The 17,041-nt window shown below is 39.3% G+C and overlaps 1 protein-coding gene across 1 annotated transcript in view; it reads right to left on the bottom strand.

Annotated features, from left to right (window-relative positions):
- PELI1 (pellino E3 ubiquitin protein ligase 1) overlaps positions 1-14,897 on the bottom strand; it is a 56,834-nt gene extending 41,937 nt beyond the window's left edge. Inside the window, exon 1 of the mRNA XM_068965767.1 lies at positions 14,602-14,897. The gene's annotated coding sequence lies outside the window, so the exon portion shown is untranslated. The remainder of the gene's footprint in view (positions 1-14,601) is intronic.
- Between the last annotated feature and the right edge of the window lie 2,144 nt (positions 14,898-17,041).

The following is a 17,041-nucleotide window of genomic DNA, read 5'->3' as shown; positions in this document are numbered from 1 at the left end:
CGTCACATTCCCTTGGCCACAAGGGCAGTGGACGAGTATGAATCCATGAGATACAGTAAGACTTTTGCTGGGACTTCCAGGGAAAAAAGATAGTTAATTTTTTCAGATTAAGGATTTAGGGGCTGAATGGACTAAAAGTTATCTTTTGCTCATGCATGGCTTGAGAATAAAGTTAACACTGAGGAAGCAGTACTAAGAAACATACAGAAACTGAGTCTTGATGACTTTGAGCCATGGGTGGAGCTATTCTTGATGCTGCACCTATCCTGGACCAGTTTACAAAAACCCTTATAAATTGTGCCCCCAGCTGGCCCCCACTTAAGCCAGTTTCAATGGAGTCTTCTGTCACAATAGAGTCTTAGCTGATATTATAACCATTTTAAGTGTTTCCCCAAAGTAAATACACTAGGTCATAGAATTCAGTTCCAAAAACAAGTAAAAACAGACTCTTCCCCCATAGATGATTCTGGTTTTTCAAAGTCCACTCCTTTTCAAGAACCTGCTAGCCCATCTCCCTACTAAGTTCAAAGGCTATGAAAGACTCTGTATCTTCTGCCTTTATACCGTCTAAACACAAAGTTAAAAAAAAAATTACTGCAAAGGAATAAGAATAAAAAATCAACAGTGGGAAAAAAGAAATAAGTAATGGTGGGAGCGGGGGGACAAATCTGCTATAGAAACTGTAAATAATAACCAGATGTGCTTTAAAGCTTATAAATTAAGCAGATTCAACCACATCTAGAATGTAATATAAAGATATCATAATGCTAAAATCAAAGTTCTTATTCAAAAAGCAGCTGATAAAATTCAAAGGAAAGTTCTTTGGGAAATTGAAATAACTTAAACATCTGAAAACAGACAAATCACCACATAATTTCAAGACGTTAATCAAAATCATAGAAATTATTAATTTTAAGCATATTATGTGGATACAACATGTTACTGAGCCTCCAATTTTCAGCCAGAGAGAATTTAACAGAGTAAGTAAAAGACAACTAAAGTCACTTAAGAGTAATATAGAATTAGGACTTCCACTTTCTAGGGATTTTGGTGACTTAACTGCTAACAAGAAAAGGGAAAAAACAAAAATACACATGGAATAAAATGGAATTAAGAGGTATATCCTTGTGTTTCTCATATCTCGGTGGTGGATTAGTCACTAAGTTGTGTTCAACTCTTGCCTACATAGACTGTAGCCCACAAGGCTTCTCAGTCCGTGGGACTCTCCAGGCAAGGATACTGGAGTGGGTCGCCATTTCCTTCTTCAAGGGATGTTCCTGACCCAGGGATCGAACCCGGATCTCCTGCACTGTAGGCAGATTCTTTACCAACTGAGCTACCAGGGAAGCTCTCTCATAACTTACTGAAGTGAAATTTTACCTGCATATTTTAGATCTTCTATATTTCAAACACCAGGCGTGAGAGTTGAAGTGAATTATAATTCTCTTACGATCACAATGAGACCATTAATTTAGAGTCTGTGTGCAAAAGGAGATAAATTCTTATTGGTTGAGATGAAGTGAAACAGAGTGGTTAAGAGAGTTCTGGAGTCAGACTGTCTATGCTGATGCCTGACACTGTCATTTACTAGGTGTGAGACTTGGACCAACTTCACTGAGGCTCAGTTTACTCTCCTGTAAACCTAAGATAACTAATAAGTCATAATCTTAACATGTATACAGTGCTTATCATAAGTACCAGGCATATTTTTCAAAGACTTTTACATATTAATTCTTTAATTACTTAAGAGATGTTAATGTTCGTGAGACAAATAATAATATCATCTTGTTTCACAGAGAAGGAAACTGAGACCCAGATCAGTAAATTACTTATAAACATTACAGTGTATTAACTTTTAATCTAACATTACCTATATTATTACCTACCTCAGTGAGCTGTTATGAGAAAGAAACAAAGTGCCTAGTACAAAGCAACAGCTCAATAAACGTTTACTGTTACAGTTCGGATTGTCAACTTCTATTTAATATTTATTTTGTCAATTATTTTTAAATGATTATTTTAGTATACAAACTATTTCCTGCTAAAGAGAAATTGGGGGGAAAACTGGGTGGAAGTTAAGTTTTTTGAAGGGTAATAACTCATTCTTCAAAAACTTTTACAGTCTAGTACTCTTAAGGTTCCCATTAGTTTGAGTACAAGAATCTGAGTTACATTTGAGACATCCATGGAAAACAACTGTATATATAAGTCTGGAGCTTGGAATGGAAATGAAGACCTGGAAATCTTCAACGTACAAAAGAAGTTACCTAGGAAGAGTATAGAATAAGAGAAGAAAACCTAATCTAAGACTAAGCTTTGAGGAATTCAAAATTTAGGATTCTACAAGATCAGCAGCAGCTTCTGAAAGACATTAAAAAAGCAACAGCATTAAGTGTTAGTGTAAGGTATACGGTACCCTGGAAGTGAAGAAGAATGTTTCAAAAAGTAGGAAGTATCAACAAGACCAAATGCTGCTGAGAAGTCAGGTTAGATAAATGGTGGAGAAGTGTCACTGGATTTAACAATACAGAGATAGTAAGTGATCTCCACAGCTTTTTTCTCCTCTACAAAACCAAATCAGGATGCCAATAAGAATAAACACAGCTTCTGAGTTTTGAGCACCTACTGAACACTTAACACTGTGCTGAGGGCTTTACATATAATTTCTACTCCTTTCAGCAACCCTATCTGGAAGGTATTCAAAGCTTTGAGAGGAAAACCAAGTCAACTACATAAGGCTGCTAATCAGTGAGGGAGGAATTTGAATCCAATTTTCTTCAAATCAAAGCCTCTTTCTACTCTATTATACTACCACACTAACTTGAATGACTGACCACCTATGAAGTTGGTTCTGGAAACAGAAAAACAGCAAAACTAAAGAAGCTGTTAGCCTGAGAAAACAGGGAATGAGTCTAGGAAAACAAGGCTTCAAAAAAAAAAGTTTAATGGATGATGTGAAACAGGTGGAAAGAAAGAAGTAAAGATTTAAAGATCCAGCACAAAGAGCCTCATATCATCACAGCACTTTCATAAAGCAAACTCTGGTCCATGGCACACAGTAGTAGCACATCTGGGAGCCTGTTAAAAATGCAAAATCTCAAGGTCCATCCAGACTTACTAAATCAGGATCTGCACCTAATTATGACCCCTGGATAATTCACACACTGTATTAATGTCCAAGAAGCCCTGGTCTGTTATCATTACATTGCTGAAGATACTAACCAGGTTAACAAGTTTGCAGAGCTAGAACTCAGGCCTCTTCTCTCTCAGTTTAGGATAAGTCCTGCTTCATTATGTGCCCTCCAAACAGATACAACATTACTATGAACTTCACTAACCTGAGGTTTTTGCCACAGAAACACTTAGGAGTTAAAATGAGTCAATCAAGTTATCATTGACCATTTTGACTTGTTCCACTTCACTTGGAATTTTAAGTGTACCCATGAATTTTCTCCAATCATTTTTTCTTAATAGTGCAATATACCTTAGTCCATTCGAGTTGCTATAACAGAATACCATAGACTGGATGGCTTATCAACAACAGATATTTATTTCTCACAGTTCTGGAGACAAAGAAGTGCAAGACTAAATCACTGGCAGATCTGATGTCAGGTGAGGGCCCACCTGACATTTCCTCATTCACAAAATCTTTTTGCTCTGTCCTCACATGATAGAAGGAGCGAGAAATCCCTCCAGGGTCATTTACAAGGTACTTATCTCATTCAGGAGGGCTCTGCCCTCATGACCTAAATACATCCTAAAGGCCCTACCTCCAAACACTGTCATATTGTGGATGAGGCCTCTACACATGCATTTCGGGCAGGTATAAACATCAGTCTACAGTCCTGTGTGAAATATACACATGCTATCCCTGACTACAAAGAATAAGAATGCTTAAATTTACCTAGTGAGTTTCAACCCTGACACTCATGTGAAAAAGACAGTAAAGACTGGGAGAGGGAGATGGCCTATGGGAAGTCATGGAATCATGGAGTTAGAAGGGACCTTATAAGGCTGAGATGACAGATTTCATCTAGAATACCAACCATATAGGTGCTGACAGTGCTGTACCAAAAAGGAGTCTAGGGCTATTGTGGGGTTCAGTTCAGTCCAGTCACTCAGTCGTGTCCGACTCTTTGCAACCCCATGAATCACAGCACGCCAGGCCTCCCTGTCCATCACCAACTCCCGGAGTTCACTCAGACTCACGTCCATTGAGTCCGTGATGCCATCCAGCCATCTCATCCTCAGTCGTCCCCTTTTCCTCCGCCCCCAATCCCTCCCAGCATCAGAGTCTTTTCCAATGAGTCAACTCTTCGCATGAGGTGGCCAAAGTACTGGAGTTTCAGCTTTAGCATCATTCCTTCCAAAGAAATCCCAGGGCTGATCTCCTTCAGAATGGACTGGTTGGATCTCCTTGCAGTCCAAGGGACTCTCAAGAGTCTTCTTCAACACCACAGTTCAAAAGCATCCATTCTTCGGCGCTCAGCTTTCTTCACTATTAGCTTTATCTGCCATAGGTTGGTTCCAAAGAGGGCTCCCATAGAGTTCCTGACTTTCCTTGTAAAGAAAAGGAAGCTAAGACATTAAGTGAAATACATGAGGTACATCCCAAATAAATGGACCAGAACTCTACTTCTCTTGACTCCTGAGTCAAGAGATGTTCTTATCCTGAACCATACTTCTTCTCCTTTTGGATACATTTATTAAAAATAGTAAATCATTTTCATGTAGTAGATAATAAAAATCAAACCAATTAAAATTTAACTGGGAATAAACAAGTCCTTGAAATTTACAAGCCTATGATAAAGACTTAGATGAAAGTACATTCAAAGATTTAAATGAAGCCCACAACCTCTAAGTTGTATCACTGTGATCCATGAATGATCTCTGACTCATATTGTTTTCTGACAATTTTACTTCATGGTGAGTGTTTCCATGTGACAATTCTTCTTTAGAATTTAGCCATGATGACTCAGGGCACCTAGGTGTTATGAAGGCGCTTTCAATTTAAGAGGTAGGAGGAGAATGAGGGGGCATACTGAATTGTTCACAGCCTACTCAGCTTGGAAAAGTAGCAAATCCTTTTTGGAAGCCATTTAAAAGACAGCCTCAGGAGGCAAATTCTGGCAAAAGCCTTAAAAAGACTGGTCTTTAAGAGCTCAACTATCTGTAGATAAACTAGTGTGCCATTTCTAAAAGTGATACAATCAAGAAGCTTCAGTAAAATGGGATTTACCTTCTGTTGAGGAAGTGTCCGTGATGAAATTAAAAAAGATCTGGGGCCACTGACATCACAGATCTGCTCTCTGCTGAACAGTTTAAGAGTCTACCTCAAAATTCACAGCCCTTCAGTGACCTGACAGGACTAATTCAGAGACTGAATCTTCCTACTTTAAATGAAAATTACAGTAAAGCAGTAAGTAAATTTGAAAAGCTTTCAGATACATGAAGTCTGTCTATAGGACGGTGGTTTCTAATTAGCAGCTCGTACTTTATAAAAGACACACAATTCACACATTTTCTCATGAATGATAAACTTAACTAGTTTTGTAATTTGGGTGTTTTAGTCCTTTGGTACATTTAAAGTATGGTAGTGAGAGACACTCTGAAGAAAAATCCATTATGTTAACTGTAGTCTAAAATTAAAGAAAATCAGCTCTCAGTGTTTCCAGTACATGTAGTTCATTAAATCTGGTGTAAACCCACAGGAACACGAAGTACTGTGGATAGTATCTGCCAAGAACCAGGAGTACAACTCTAAGGTTCTGAAGAACCACATACCTCCAATTGTTTTCACTTATTGTTAAAAAGTAAAATTAAACTGAACTGTGCCTTCTGAAGATTAAGGCAACTGATAGATACCTTGAACACTACAACTAGCAAAAAAAATCAGAGTCAGTCACCTTATAATTCACTTTTTGGATGGAAGAAGTTATAAAGGACTTCATCACATTACTGATCTTTTTCTCCTTTCTTCTCCACTGTCAAAAAACAGCTCAACAGAAGTCCAGACAGTTTTTCCCCAAGGCTATTTATGATTAACTATTATTACAGTGACGATGAAGTTCTTGATTGTTTGACATTTTCAGAAAAAACAACATACACCAAAAGCTGAAAACAGCTTTTGAAAATCCACTAGGCTAGCTGAGGTATAGACTATGGATGGATGCAGGATTAACTTATGAGGCTGAGTTTATTACTATTTCCTACATTACTCAGTTCAAAAAATATTCCATCTTATTAGGTCAGTTATCTCTGAGTGCCAGCTGATACAATATACTATCTCTCCACTAGAACATGTACCGTAAAAAGTGCAAGAAAAGATAAAAAGAAGCTAACTACGTAAGACACACAGGAAAAGTAATACACTTGCAATCTACATGTCACTTCTTTTAGGCCCTCAATTCATTCCAAATCCACTTTATAAGTATAAAAAAAGGCAGAAAAAAATGTGGAAGAGCAATGGGCTCTACTAAAGCTAGCAAAGGAAGATAAACAGCCAGTGGCAGAGTGGAGAGGAGCATGAAAGAGAGATGAAGTCAGAGGTGGAATGAGTATTTGCAACGCACAAGGTGAACAGAATAACCTGGAACCTGATGCTGCAACCATCAACAGAGCTTAAGTAACAGATTGAATTTTCATATAACTCCATAAACTACTGTTAATCACCGTCATCATTATTCACTCCAAAATGAAATATAGGCTTTATCATGGTCATAATGTTCAAGTCAATGTGAAATATAACATGGCCCTTTTGCAAAGCAACTTTTTTCCTTAAAAGAGAAGCTGTATTCTTATTACTACTCTCTACTGCATTTATAAGTTTGAATCTTAGCTCATTAGGTCACGGACACTTAAGTAGATCCAAGTTACTAGGGCTTTCTGGTCATGGTTACTATTTTGTGAGAGCTGATTTTTTTCTTTCCTTCTTTCTCCTGCTCTCTCCCTTTTCCCTCTTTCTCTTTCTCCTCCTTCATAAGCTATTTATTCCACAAAAAATGGAAATGAGAAAACAGCTTCATAATCCTACCACCAAAATCAAAAGACTGCCTGTTATTTCAAATACAGTCACCTCTTAGAATTTCAAAGTCCTTTCCAAAAAACTACCACCACTTTTATTTCACAGGTGAATCAAAGATAGTTTGTTAAAGACTTCCAGAGTTAGTGGAAAGCCCAAAAATTAAACATGGCCTATGTTCCATGCTCAAAGGATAGTGTTTAAAACATATTAAATAATCCAGCCAAGCAGCTTAATCCTAATAGTATGTGCAGTATATGAAGAAAGGATCTGGCTATCTACCTATCTATCCACCAAAAGGATAAAGACTCTTGAGTGAATTAAAGAACTAGATACCTAACAATTTTCTGAAAAATAGGAATCTTGGTTAAAGTATTTCTTATACAGTTATGTATTTATGTGCTTAGTGGTCACTGTTAGTAATCTATTATATAATAAAATTTCATAAATTCTACTTAATTCCATTAATTTCTATGTTGTTGCTACTGTTCAGTCGCTAAGTCATGTCTGACTCTTTGCGAACCCATGGACTGTAGCACATGGGGTTTCCCTGTCCCTATCTCCTGGAGTTTGCTCAAACTTATATCCACTGAGTTTGGTGATGCTATCTAGCCATCTTTTCCTCTGTCACACTCTTCATTTGCCTTCACTCTTTCCCAGCATCGGGGTCTCTTCCAATGAGTCAGCTCTTCCCATCAGGTGGTCAAAGTACTGGAGCCTCAGCTTCAGCTTCATTCCTTCAGGGTTGATTTCCTTTAGGATTGACTAGTTTGATCTCCTTGCAGAGATCTACATATCATATTATTGGATAAAGAAAATATTGTGCCTTCTTATTATGCATAATTGACTAGAAAAAGGATGTTTTCTTTATTCAATGTTACTAAAGAGCATTCAAATGTTAAGTTTCTCAGGTTGAAAAACATTCCTATTAAAAAAATGAACTAGTATAAAAAATTTCAAAACTAATAAGTCTTTACATCTACATTGTCCTATAAGTAGATGATTAAAAAAACTCCTATTGATGGTTTTTTTTTTTGGGGGGGGGGTGGGGAAAGGGGACCTTTCAAACACTTGGAGGATGGAGGGTCTGATTTTTCTGTAATTTTAATAAAGATTTAAAAAGAGTTCTTTGTGGGAAATCAGCATGTTCTTGAAATAACTACTAATCTGAGATTTGAAACATGAACACAAGAAGACTTGAAAGCCAGATTCCTAACACTAAATGCATGCTAGTCTTTCAATTCCAAATGTATGCCATAGCAACAAGAAAGTTACACAGTTTCATTATGATGATAAATGCTATCTCTTCCATTTTGGATGCATGATACACAATTTATCAGCAACGACTGTTTCGAATACTTAAGTATTAAGAAATATGCATGGTCCTGTGTGTATATATTATGTGTTTTCATGTATGAGATAGAACTTAAATATCCAAATGAGTATAGTCTCTTCCATGTTAGTCATTCTCACAGGTTATACCCTTATTCTACATGATGCTGCAACTGTCTAGGACATTATTAAAACTCCTCTTTAGTCTATGAGTAGATCTGATTTTCAGTAACAATAATGGCCTTCTCAGAGTAGATCTGATATTCACAAATAGCCTGAAGTTATTTCCTATTTTCTTTCTGTTAAAATCCTTTCTGAGTCATATCTGATAAATAAAATGAGATACCATGTAGCTAATACCCCCTTTTTCCTTAAAAACAAGGAGTAAATAGAAAGTAATGAGCTATTTTCATGTGTGGCTCTTAAATTGGCTTAGAAGGCAATTTTTTAAAAGTTCCAAAAATATCTGAGTAATGCTAGTATTGTTGATGGAGAAAGAAATTGCAACCCACTACAGTACTCTTGCCTAGAGTGTCCTGTGGACGGAGAAGCCTGGTGGGCTGCCATCTATGGGGCTGCACAGAGTCGGACATGACCGAAATAACTTAGCATGCATGCATGCTTTGGTGAAGGAAATGGCAACTCACTCCAATATTCTTGACTGGAGAATCCCAGGGATGGAAGAGCCTGGTGGGCTGCCGTCTATGGGGTTGCACAGAGTCGGACACGACTGAAGCGACTTAGCAGCAGCAGTATTGTTGAAATAAGTGTAGAGCTTTCAGGGTGGCTGAAGACTTATTTTAGATAAGTGTATAAAATAAGTATCCTTACTCTAAAGGAAGGATGGACAACCAAATCCTATACCAGCTGGTCTCCTCTACCCTCCATTTACATTTCTGACTGCTGCTGCTGCTAAGTTGCTTCAGTCGTGTCTGACTCTTTGCCACCCTAAGGACTACAGCCCACCAGACATTTCTGTCCATGGGATTCTCTAGGCAAGAACATTGAAGTGGGTTGCCATGCCCTCCTCCAGGGCATCTCCCTGACCCAGGGACTGAACCCATGTCTCCTGCATTGGCAGGACGGTTCTTTACCACTACTGGCACCTGGGAAGCCCCGTACTTCTGACTATCCCTGCTATTCTCTCTCACTCTAACACAGACACACTGATTTTCTTGTAATTTCTTGCCTTCCAACCAAACTTCAACCTCAGGGTCACTGTAATTGCTCTTCCCTCCACCTGGAATGTCCGGCCCCAAAATTAGCTCCAAGGCTTTTGCTCTCAACTCCTTCAGGTCTTTATTCATATAATTATTACCTCCACACTCCCATCCCATATATCCCCTCTTCTCCCTTTCTGCTTTATGTGTGTGTGTGTAAAACTGTTAATTACAGAAATTTTCAAACATACACAGAAGTAGAAAGTAAGAAATCTCATGTATCCATTATCCACTTTCAACAACTTTCAATACGTGGCCAATACTGTTTCATCTATGCTCTTTTCCCCTCCCAATTATTTTAAAGTAAAAACTTCAGATATCATATTTTAATTCATAAATATCTATTTCCAAAAGGTAAGGCTCTTGTTTTAAAACTACATTACATGTTCAATACATTATATCCTAAAAACTAACAATTTCTTTTCATTAAATATCCCAATGTCCAAATTTCCCAAATTTTTCATCAATGTCTTTTACAGTTAGTTTGCTCAAAGCAGGATCTAAGGACCATACAATGCATTTGATAGATATGACCTTTGAGTTGCTTTTAAAGTTATAATACCCCTCCCTCTCTGATTTCTTGCTATTTATTTCTTAAAAGAATCCAGGTCATTTGTCATTAAAACACAAAATATTTTACTTGTTTATTTTATTGTCTGTGTCATTACTAAGATGTAAACACCATAAGGCAGAGATTTTAGTTTGTGTGCTATTAGCATTTAGACCAATGCCTGACACATAAAAGGCATCCAAAAAACACTAAATGAATATTTGGCATTCATGCCAAACGTGCACAGCAGAAATTGCTAATCACAGCACTCTGTCCTGCTGAGACTGAACCAGGACTCCATGTTTTCTACATGGCACTCTAGGCAGTCACCACCAGGCAATCAGATTTGGTACCCAAGTTGAAATCTACTAGCTATATCAGCCACCTTTAAATTAAGTACATTTCTATTTCCAAAATAGATTCAACAAACCTTGTACTTTGAAATTCAGCTGAAGCTTAGCATAATAAATTACTGACTGTATTTCTTGTCAGGTATGTTTCAGTATTTCTTAGCTCATTTTAGACAATTTAGAGGGAAAAGCAAATTGTAGCCAAAAACTTAATAGGAAAAACTGCAGAACATGGTGGGAAACTAAGCAGAGGTACTACATATTTTTAGAAGTAGCAACATCCCAAGAGGCACATTATAAAATCAAAGATCAGCAATAAACTTCTCAAAAAGGAAGGAAGGAAGTAAATTACATGTGTGTTCAATTAAAAACTTTTTTTTTAACTACATGGATGGTCACGATTAACTGGGGGATGACAAATGTCAGGATTTTCTCATAGGCACCAGCAACATATTCTATTTTCTGTAAATGGTATTTTGAAGTGTAAAAAAGTATTACGGGGGTGATACAAGGAGTAACTGTAGAACTCTATTTCCCTGAAATGGGAGTTTATCGTAGCAAAATATCTAAAACATGTACAACATTCTGAAAAAATAACCAGTTCTTAGACTCATTTGCAATTCAGTTCTTTTAAAGTACCTGATGAAGCTCTTTCCCTTTGAGTTTATTTCTGAAGAAAGCTATGCTAATTGAAGGGCTTCAATCAGATGTTCATGTTTCAATTAGTTACTTCTATTTAAAATGAAATAAATTCTTTGACTCAAGAAATCTTGTGCTTTCTCTTTATCTTGCAAATTCATTCAGCAAAAACAAAAACTATGTAAGACCTACTACGTGCAATTATTTTCAACCTCTGGAAGGAACAATTATTAGAATTGCTCTTTTGAGAGAATATATATATATATATATATATATATATACACACAAAAGCTAGTGGTACAACCTGAAATTATATCTAGATATTTCAGTATCCAATATTTCTTGCACTGAGGTTCCTATACATTAGTCCGGGGGAAACTATTCTCTAACAGAAAACAAAGAAAAACAATAAACCCCCCTTACCATGTGTGTAAAAAAAAAAACAACAAAAACCTCCCAACAACTCAAATCCCTTGAAGGAATGATTTCTATTTACATTTCTTATGTGATATATTTAGAGAGAATCTGGAAAACAAGGCTAGTGATCTATAAACAGAAAATGCTAAGCGGAATTCACGGTTTACTGACTTTAGCTAGAATTTTGTCCCTTACATACTGTTGCCAGTAATCTGTAATATTATACTCTTTAAAAGTATCTTCATCAGGTTTCCTTCATTCTACCGATTTTCTTTTTTTCTACTGGTTTTAAATTTTTTTATTCTCCTCATTAAGAGACACAAATGTAACTTCATGGATCAGCATGATTTTTCCAAAGAAACTTCTAGCACCACCTCTCAGTGCCATCATGTGCTTGTCATTGTTTTCATAGATACAACAGCTGTAACAAAATAATCCATATAAGTCTTTCTGATTCAATAAATATGAGAAAAGGTCTCTACTGATGCGCCATGATAAGGCATATTATGTGAGAATGTTAGTGTTCAAAGTCTTCCAGATTAAAATCTCTTCTTAGCTACAGAAGCTTCTGTCGGAAAACAGTTCTTCACAGAGCACGACTACTACAGTCCTTATCATCTGACCTACTGGACAACCACAATAAGGCATATTCTGAATTCACAGAACTCTTCATATAGAAGTGATATTTTGACAACCTGAAAGGAAGGTGAAACAAAGACAGATGGAAACATATTTAGGCTTCCCCTTGAAACTTGGCTCAGCAGCATTTAGCATACTAGACTCAGTTCCCTTCCCTGTACTTTTCAGTCATTTCCTTTAAGGGGTTCCAAAGAAACTAGGAAAACCTGCAATGCCAGCCTTTTGACGGTCAACATTAACTGCTGCCTTTGGACTCCAGTGACTGAGCAGACATTGTGTTAGTAGCTTTCTTAAAGTACAAATAAATGCCTTTGGTAAATCTGGTTTGTAAATGCTGCAGAGAAAGTTCAACTTAACCAACTGCAAGGGCACTTCAATGAAAATATTGAGAGCACAGATTTCTCCCTGCCCCCAAATCTTCCACAAAGAGACAATTCCCAGGATCTCTTTTTCTTTTTTAAAGTCAATAAATACCACTATTATTATATGACAGCACTTCTGTATTATTAATAAAAATCCAGGTGACAGTTTTCTCTTTAAAAGTCTTAAATTTATTAGATTTAGTATTATAAACACTTCACTACATGCATCTTTCCATACACTTAACTGTTCTATTTTCCAACTGTTTGTTTTAAAGTCAAGATCTCTTTCAAGATACTACAGAAAGAGAACAGAAAGAGAACAGGTTAGAAGACAAGGGGGGAAATATCAAAATAAGAACATCTTTCCCTTTTCTGATGGAATCACCAGAATCTAAAATCTAGGGGCAACTATAAAATACAAAATTAAATTCAAGAGAATTGCAGATAAGAAAAAGTCTTGTTATTACAGTTCTGATCATTATTCACCTCAGGAAATAACCAGCAGAAATGATGCTTGATTTAAATTTGCACTACCTTCTACTTTGGGTCAACTACCAAAATAAACTTGTCTTCAGAATTATCTTCCTCCACAGAGGTTGTTGGTGCGAGTAAAAAACATAAGGGATTTATATGCTGTATTTGTACAAGACGGACAATGTTTTGAAAGATACAAATCTGATCACTCTGAGAAAACATTTTCTCTTTGTTAGTTACAAAGAAAACGCCATAAACTGAAACAAGAACTGGAGAAACTGAACCTTCTCCACAATTCAAAAATTTAAATTCACACTACTATGAAAAGTAAATAACAAAAACACTCTAATCTTTCTGCTCAATTAAGGTAACACATACACAATGTAGAAAAAGACAAAGCCAGTTCTTAAACAAAAGATCAGCTGCTGTGAAAAAATAACATTCTGCAGACTAAGAGAAGTACACCGTCTTTAAACCAAAACAAATAGATGACCTTTTCGTATATTTAAAGCTTCAGTTCTTGGCACAACCAGCACCTTATGGATAAAGCGCTCACTCAATTATCTGATGACTAAACGATGGGAAAGCTGTTGGTGCTATTAAAACCAAGACACATTTCCTTGTGTGCAGTGATTAAAATCTGTGAAGCCTACGTTAAAAAGTCTGTCCTCCCACCCCCATCCCCCATCCCTGCTCGTCTGCCTTGTAACAAACCTACATGTACAAAAACCAAAACTAGATGGGTGAGGTGAGTTTATGATCACAGTATTTTCCCCACTCCGGGCATTTTTCAAGAGACTCTTGAGGTTTTAAAATTTAAACACTATGTAAGAAGAGTTATGGTTTGAACTAGCTAACAAGTACCTCTTTTAGACTTTAGTTAGCCTATAAGTAAAAGGAACATCTTTAACTTTTCCACGGGGCACTGGAGAACGAGTTCTTACTCATAAATGCTTTCAGGTCTTCAGACACCAGGTGCGGTGGAGGAGCAAGCTCTTCTGAACCTCAGTTTACCCACTTACAGAAACGGGCTTATTAACTTGTTTCGTCGGGGCCCCGGAGGTGTAATTAATTAATGTTTTTAAGTGCTCTGTGATCCAGAGATGAAAGGAAATGCGAGGGACACGCAGAGATGATGACAATAATCATAATAAAAAGAATGACTAACTTGGAAGTCTGTGTTATGTAAGGAAAGGAAAAAGAAGTTATCAGTTTCGCACAAACAAAAGAAAAGCCCACCACCCCTTTTGTTTCCCTTTGGTTTCGGTCTCGCTCCCAGCCCCCGCGGAGCTCCCCTCCGGCAGCTGGCGACCCTACCCCGGGCGCGGGGCTCGGACTTGGCCACCCTCGCGCCCGCTCCCAGGCAGAGGGGGAGGGCGCGCCGGGCAGGCTCCTGACAAAGGCGCTTCCTCCTGCGAGGGCGCGGGATGCCGGCGCCGCAAACTCCGCTCCCGGCCGCCTCCGGCGCGGGGGCGCGCAGGCGGGCGGGGAGAGCCGGCCGGCCGGCCGCCCCGGTAAGCCGCTGAGGAAGTTGCGCGCCTGCCTGGCCCGCACCCCTCGGCGGCCCCGCCGCGACCCCTCCTGCGGCCACACTCACCGGACAATTGCTGGTGGCCGGAATTCCCAGCACGGCCCCGAGACACGGAGCGAGGGGGGAGAAGTGTGCGTGCGCCGGCAGCGCGAGCAGACAGCCCGGCGTTCCGCCGCCGCCTTGTTCGCCAGCCGGCCGAGCCCAACGAGGGGAAGTTGGCCGCGGAGCCGAACGCTGGAGAAGCCGCGGGCGGAGGAAGAGCCGCGGGATCCGCCTTGTGATGCGCTCCAGGAGGGCTCGAAGCAAATCCGAACGCGCGGCGAGGCTGCTGCTGCTGCTGCTGGAGGCGGCGGCGGCGGCGGCGCCCCCCGACGGTTCCACCGCCTCTGGGTCTCTGACCCACGCTCGGAGGGAGGGGAGGGGACTAGCGGGGGGGCGGGACTGGAGGGAGGGGACAGGGCAGGGCCACAGAGGGAGGCGGTGCGGCGGCGCCGAGCGGTCTCTTGGGAGTTGTAGTTCTCCTCAAGAAAAAAGCTGTACATTGTTGTTGAGGACGCGGCTGCGTTCGCTCTGCAGTGCGCATGCTCGGGAGGGAGGCTCGGCCCTACTGTTACTATGGTCACCGACACACTAAGGAAGGGAACGTGTTAAGCGAGGCTGCTGACTGAACAAGGCCCTCCTTGTGTTATGGTACTGTTAAGGATCCCACTTTTGGCTAGTCCTTTAACTTCGCTCCACCCCCAGCTTCTAGCCTCATCACGCCAAGTGCCCAGTGAAATCTGACTTCCTCACCATATCTCGGTCTTCCCTGCTGCTTAATTTTATCCCATAAATTCAGGATCACAAATACCCATTTCCCTCCCTTCCCGCAAATGTATCCTCTCTGCCTTAAATTTAAGGTTCTTTGTCTGTTGTTTAACCTAAGACTTGTAGAAAGGTGTTAGTCGTTCAGTCATGTCGGATTTCTTGTGACCCCAAGGACTGTAGCTCCTTCAGGCTCCTTGGGATTCTCCAGGCAAGAATACTGGATTGGGTAGCCTGTCCCGTCTCCAGGGGATCTTCCTGACCCGGAGGTGGAACCCAGGGCTTCTGCATTGCAGATTCTTTACCATCTGAGCCACCAGTTGCTTCCGATATCTTAATTAATTAGGTTATAAAAGGGTTAGGAGCATCACCACTGTCAGATTCCCATCATTTCTTCACGCAGTCACATCCAGCTTTAAGGCCAGCAAAGGTAAAGCTCAAGGTTAAGATCACTATATCTTACTTCATCCATGTTAAAAAATTTCTTAAATTTTAAGGCCTACAATTTTCAAGAAATACAAATTTTATAAAGTAGAAGTTCAAAAGATAAGTGGAAAGTTGAAAATTGTTGGCTGTACGTACATTGACCAACTTTCAGTTGGCAATAAGAGAAGTCTGAACCAAGGTCTGAGTATGCTTTGGGGCTGGTCAGCTAAGTCTACGCCCATGTGGGACAGCCAGGTGTGAAGAGATGGTGGACGAGGGTGGTGCAAGGCAGGACATGTTACTGGATTCCAGAGAACTAAAGGCAACCTATCCCAAGATCTTTTGTTTTCCTTCTCTGCCTACCTAGAACCCCATACTCTGGAAGAAAAGGACTAGTGTTTAGAAATCAGAAGCACAGGAAAAGCTGCGGTTTTCAGGTAGAGAGTTTCAAGGTCAAGGATCCTTGTGTTTGCAGACCCCATGATTAATATTCAAAAAACAGTTATTGAGTATAGTATGTCTCAGGTACTTCTTCAGTTCCCAGAAATAGAGATACAGGAGTGTAAAAGAAATATTTATTATTTTCAAAGTGCTTATAGTGCAGAGGAAGAGACAGGTAAATAAACAAACTGCAATAAATACCTTAGTAGAAAAGTTTACCAGATGGTTTGGTACACACCTACCCCAGACTCAGATAGGGTCAGGAAATGATTCAAAGAACATTTAAACTTGAGGATGACTGTGTTCTTTGGTGGAGGAAGGAAAAGGGAGAAGTGAGAGCACTGTGGGCAGGGCTAGGGCTAGGGTTAGTGCTAGAAGTGTGAGATCAAAGAATATTTTGGTCCAGTAAAGAATTCTTCATTGCTGGTGGTAGGATGGGGTTAAACAGAATAGCTAGAGGAGAGAGGAAAAGGTAAAGGAGACAGATTGTGACGAATCTCGTATAATATGCAAAGAATGCAGGCTTTTCTAGAAGCAACAGAAAGTTGTGCCAGGATTGGAAGCAAATTTTAGTAAGATGTACATTTTATAAATGCATTTTATTCATTTAAAAAAATATGAGAGCCTGAACTGGCACTGGCAGTGGCAGGAGACAGAAATGAGGGAAATCAGACACTATTTAAGTAAAAGAATTACTAGCACCTAGTGAGTCAATTACCTGTGATAGGGAGTGAAGGATGAAGAAAAGTTATCAGTTATGATGCTTTGGATTGCAAGCAGCAAAAATCCCAACTCTAACTAGCTTAACCAATAAACCAACATTGACTTGTCTAGA

Source organism: Capricornis sumatraensis, chromosome 1, assembly GCF_032405125.1.
Source record: "Capricornis sumatraensis isolate serow.1 chromosome 1, serow.2, whole genome shotgun sequence".
Classification (NCBI taxonomy): domain Eukaryota; kingdom Metazoa; phylum Chordata; class Mammalia; order Artiodactyla; family Bovidae; genus Capricornis; species Capricornis sumatraensis.
The sequence above is the reverse complement of the archived record's forward strand: the minus strand, read 5'-3'. Positions and strand labels throughout refer to the sequence as shown.